This window comes from Zalophus californianus, chromosome 2 (assembly GCF_009762305.2).
Source record: "Zalophus californianus isolate mZalCal1 chromosome 2, mZalCal1.pri.v2, whole genome shotgun sequence".
Taxonomy (NCBI): Eukaryota; Metazoa; Chordata; class Mammalia; order Carnivora; family Otariidae; genus Zalophus; species Zalophus californianus.
This window is the reverse complement of record NC_045596.1, coordinates 51,683,802-51,689,719: the sequence shown is the minus strand read 5'-3', so window position 1 is coordinate 51,689,719 and position 5,918 is coordinate 51,683,802. Positions and strand designations below refer to the sequence as shown.

General features: G+C 37.4%; 1 pseudogene; it reads left to right on the top strand.

The window, feature by feature from the left end:
• Nucleotides 1–3,824: 3,824 nt before the first annotated feature.
• LOC113925580 lies at nt 3,825–5,715 on the top strand (annotated as a pseudogene).
• Nucleotides 5,716–5,918: the final 203 nt, after the last annotated feature.

Sequence of the window (5,918 nt, the reverse complement as noted above, 5' to 3'; positions counted from 1 at the left end):
TAGTGTGCGAGATGATTAGTGAGTGTTGGTTGTTCAACATTAAGAATTGGAGACTGTGGAGAATGAGTTGACTGGGCTGGTTTCAAAGTCCGAGTAGACTTATCTTGTGATTCATCTATTTTAAGCTCTGTGAGAAACAAAGTAAAGCCTTGGTCCTTTTTACAATTATAATCCACTATTAACATTTTCTTATATTATTGTTATAAATAATTTTGCTGCCAGTACAATTCTTTACCAATGTTAATACCCCAAAATGTGGAGTATTAACTCCATTCACTGTACCAGTGTAAGAAAGTACAGGAGAGGACAGTTAAGTGTTTAAACACCTAATATCTGCTAACCACGGGGAATGTGGTAGTGAACTGAATTTTCAAGGCACTTTCCTAAGAAAGTTGTATTTTAAGAGTAAGAATACTTAAAAATACTTAAATCATAAGTAAATTAAATAGGTCCAGGTGTTGATAAGATGATGTAATTTCCATTTGAGCAGAGAAATGAGGGAATAAACTTGGTGAGTATTTCTGGGAAAATAGGTCAGAAGGAATAACATATTCAAAGGCCAAATTGGCATGAGATTGACTACTGTTATAGACTGAATATTGTGCTCCCTCACCCAAAATTCTTAAATTAAATCTTAATCCCCAGTATGATGATATTAGGAGATGGGGCCTTTGGGAGGTGACTAATTCATGAAGATAGAGCACTCAGGAATAAGATTAGTGTCCTCATAAAAAAGCCTCTGTAGAGCTCCCACTTCCACTACTGCCATGTGGGGACATGGAGAGAAGATAGGCATCTATGAACCAGGAAGCAGGCAGGCTTTCACCAGACACACAATCTGCTGATGCTTTGATCTTGGACTTCCCAGCCTTCAAAACTATGGGACATAAATTGCTGTTTAAGCCACTCAGTCTGTTGTTCTGTTACAGCAGTCTGAACTAAGACTCACACCCAAGGGACATTGAGGAAACTAGACTGGATTGGGGTGAATAAGGGAGAGGCTGATAAGATACAAATTCAGAAAAGGAGGTAGGAAAGATCATGCTAAGCTTACCTCCTACAATAAGAAATTTGGATATCATTCTAATGAATGGTCAAATATTGGTATGAGTCCTATGATTTATGCATAAACATAGCCATGAGCATTTGGGTGAGTTGTTTGGACTAAAGGTAGAAAATGTGTAGGTAAAGAGAAGAGTTAGGAGTTTGGTACTGAAGTCTAGTCTAGAGTTGATGACAACTTGGAGAAAGCTTATGAAGGTTAGCTTAGAGATAAAAATGATAAAGCAAAGGATTTGGTATTGGAATGCTTGTGGAACATAAGGGAAAATAGAATTTTGGCCTGAGCAACTGAATGAATGTTGAATCTATTTATTAAACAGATAGAGTTTGAGATGAGCATATTTTGAAGGTGGGATATAAGTAATTGGGTTTTGGAAATTTTAAGTTTCATATACTTTATTAGCCATCTCAGGAATGATGCATAATGGTTGGAGACACAATTCTAGCAGATCCAGGCTAGAACAAAAATTGAGAATCATGGGTCATGATATAATGTGAAAAGTGTCATAATAGATGTGTGGCCAATTTATTTAACATGACTGGCTGGTTCAAGAATGGTTTTGCAAGGGGCGCCAGGGTGGCTCAGTTGGTTAAGCGACTGCCTTCGGCTCAGGTCATGATCCTGGAGTCCCGGGATCGAGTCCCGCATCGGGCTCCCTGCTCAGCGGGGAGTCTGCTTCTCCCTCTGACCCTCTCCCTCTCGTGCTCTCTATCTCTCATTCTCTCTCTCTCAAATAAAAAAAAAAAAAAAAGAATGGTTTTGCAAATAAAGTTACTTTGAAACAAGTTTTTCAAGGAATAAAAATATTTAGTATATTTATTGAGCATTTATTTTCTGTCAAGCCTTTACATATACTGTTTCTCGTTCAGCAATCTAAACATTATGAGGAAATTGAGATACAATGATAACACATTACTTATCAAAAGCCATTAATGGGAAGAACTAGGTCTAGAACTTGCTTTTGTTTTGAGTTGACACCTTCCCTCTCTACCAGAGAGATGCCACGCACAAAGAAAGCAATAGGACAAATGTACAGAAGGAGATGGAGCACAATTTGACTGAAGAACAGAGCTCTCTGTGAACTGAACTGTGATATGTGTAGGGTTGGGGTGTTTTAGGAGGTTGGGGAGAAGGTAAGGGGCCAAATGTTAAAAGCCCTCACGTGGTTTGTCAAAGAGTTCAAACGGTCCATACAAAATGAAGAGGCCATTCAAGACTCTCAGACGGGGTGGGTGAAACCATCCAGCTGGGGTTTCATAAATATCTAGTGTGTTGGTAGTGTGGAGATATAGTAACCTACATTTTCCTTTTAGTTATTTAAATAACATGACTGTATTCTATAATACAAGAGATGGATATGAAGAGCCAAAAATTCACAATTAATTGCTGTTGCCAAATAACATTAGAAATTTCTCAGCAGTTTACCCTGAAAATTTCTTAGAATGTGTTTTTTTCAGTTTTTCAGTATAACTATTTATAATGAAACAAATAAAATTCAAAATACTGTTATAAGATTTATTATAGTCTATAAGAACTGTGATGTTTCATTATCACGTCATCATAACATATGATCATTAAATAACATCATGAGATTATATAGTTGAAATTTGACAAATTTCCAGAAATCTGATATTTTTGAAGGAATGAAAATACATTCTTTGGTTATCCTCTATACATATCATCCTGATATAGATTACTTCATACAATTTATGTATGCTTAAAATGTACATATATTGTGATATTTTACAATTTAGATATTTCCCAAAGCCTATTAAGAGCAGTGATCTCAACCATGCACATATCAACGTGTATACCAATAATTTACTGAACACCTTACTGATTTCCAAGTTCTATGTACTGGGGATATAGAAAAAGAAACCATTTCTGTTTACACCTACCTGAGGAACTGGCATCACACTTACATATTGACTTTCAGACCCTGAAAGAAATATCTTTATTCTTTAACAAAACTGCCTTTAGAAGGCAGATAGGGAAGTTTAATGATTAGGCTGAGGAAGGGGTTCTTCAATATTCTGCTATGTTGAACTTAACTGTTTCAGGGTTTAAATTGATTTCACTCCTGACAAAGATAGAAAATACCAAAAGTAAAATAAAGGCATTATATTCTTATGTATCTATTATTTGTAAAACTACATACTACCTGACCAATTAAGTTGAATCTGTATGTTCTCAATGAATAATCATAATTTTCACATCCCTACCTGTTTTGCTGGCAAATGCACACACACGTACACACACATCGTCAAGAAGACATATCACCTAATACATCAAGGTAAATCAGTGATAATACTTTTTAATTATTATTATAATTATTTTCTCATAGATTATAGCTGCTGAGGATCTCTGAAAATTGAATAGCCACAATGATGGTTTATTTTTATCAGTGTTGCTATTCTTCCACTAGGTGTCAGTATTACTCTAGCACTTTAGGATAGTCAAACAGCAAAATGCCATCCGCATCTGTTCTACTTAATGGGCTTTTCATCAGAAATTTACCTGGTAAATTGATAAAAATAATTATAAAAATGTATGGTTATTTAATGACAATAGAAAAATTATAAACTGGAGTGAGGGTATTCAAAATAAAACTTTCAAATTGATTTACAAAGACAGTGTCTTTAAGTAATATTCTAATATTCAGTTCTTTCTCTTTTGTTACAATGTACTGTGTAAAATTTCACATATTTTCTGCATATGATTACCTAGGGCTTGAAAAATATCACTATTTTGAAAACGAATAATGCATTCCCAACTTTTCATCAGAAGGTGAGTGTACCTTTAGGTGTCCTCCATTTTCAGGGTCACCAAAATACTGAGGAAAGCCCATCAGTACAATCCAAGACATTGTCCCATTGCAGCCTGCCCTTTATTAGTTTTAAAGTATTCAGCAGAATGATCATAAGCTTCTTTCAAACAAGTTATTGGAAGTTGTGGAAACAGATTGCAAAGGGTTTATTTACTATTTGTCTGTACTTACTGGCTTTGTGAAAGAACTGAAATGTCTGAACATTTCAGTAATGGTGATTTCTTTGCCAGGTTGGAGAGGAGCATGATGCGTAACCAAAATAAGTCTGAAATATTCCAGAAAATGCTTCATGATCAAGTTTATTTTGTAATCGAAAAAGAAATATTCCCAAGGGATAAGAGGAAGAGACAGAGATGGGAGTGGTATGGTAGGTCAATATGGCAACGATTTGGAATGGGCTTTAGACTAATTTCGGCCAAAAGAGTAATTTTTCTACTTCGGTTTTCCCTTTTTCTATAACAGTTTGGTTCAAGTGGTGTAGATGTTCAGAAAACCTCTGTGGCTGCAGAGTCAAACACATAGAGAAAAAAAGCATTTCTTTAACAGTACTAAAAATGCTTACTGGGCCATATTTTATATATCGCCTTCTTTTTGTTTGTTTGTTTCCTTCATGTTCTGTTTTACTCTTTTCCTAACAAAGTTTTCTTTCCTTTATTTTTAATTTCTGCCTCCTTTTCTTCTCTAATCACCACTCCCATACTTATTTTTTTCTTCTTCCTTTTTGGTCTCTGCACACATGAGAAATTATTTTCCTCTAATTTATTTAGATAAATATATTTGCTAATTTTGTCGTTTGTGTTTGTATTTTTGGTTCTAAAATAACCAGTACCTTCCCAGGGTGCTTTGCAGCACCAGTTCTTTTCCGCTGGCTGTTGTCTGTGGGAGCGGGCCGGTAGACAACAGCCAGCGTGGAATGGCATGATCCTGAAGCCCCACTTCCACAAGGACTGGCAGTGGCGTGTGGCCATGTGGTTCAACCAGCTGGCGCGGAAGATCCGCAGATGCAAGGCCCCAGCAAGCCAAGGCAGGCCCCATGGCCCCGCACCCTGCGCCCAGGCCCTTCGGGCCCATCGTGAGGTGCCCCACGGCAAGGTATCACACCAAAGTGCAAGCTGTCAGGGGCTTCACCTTGGAAGAGCTACGGGTCGTTGGCATCCACAAGAAGGTGGCACGGACCGCTGGGATCGCAGTGGATCCAAGAAGGCAGAACAAATGCACCGAGTCCCTGCAAGGCTGATGTGCAGGGCTGAAGCTGGAGTACCGCTCCAAGCTCCTCTTCTTCCGCAGGGAGCCCTCAGCCCCCAAGAAGAGAGACAGCTCTGCTGAGGAACTCAAATTGGCTACCCAGCTGACAGGACGAGTCGGGCCCATACAGAATCACTGAGACTCAGGAGAGTCCAAGTCATTCCAGAGGAAAACCATTTCCAGGGTTTTGTCGGTCTTTGCACGGCCCCTACCAACACCCAGTTCTTTGGCATCTGGTCGAAAAGGGCCAAGGAAGCTGTAGAGCGGGATGTTGAAAAGAAAAAAAATAAAGTGCCATTGGCAACTTGTGATAATCAACTAATTAAAGAACTATTTAAGGAAGAAACAATATGTAGGTATATTAGATCAAAGGTTGAGCCTTCATTATCTCACCTATTTATTTTTTTAATGAATAAGTGATTTCCTGGGAGAAACCATGCCCTTGAGGAGCTACCACAGCTTTCAGCCTATGTAAACTCAGTGTTCCAAGAAATGATTTAGTTCAAAATACACAAAGGTATCATTATGTATTTTGATAAATAAATAAAACTGAAATTCTTCCTTCAAGTAAAAAGCATTAAAGTGTTAAGCTGACAAAATAATGGTTATCCTGCAACACCGGCATTTCTGTTCTGACCTTATTCTTTTCATTATTTCCTGCTCGGTCAGGATTCCTATAGCAGGGATGTTTGTATAATGATGCAAAATTTAATATATGTTTTACAATATAGATTGAAATGACATAAATCTCAGAACATATAGACAAATGCATCTTAATTATTT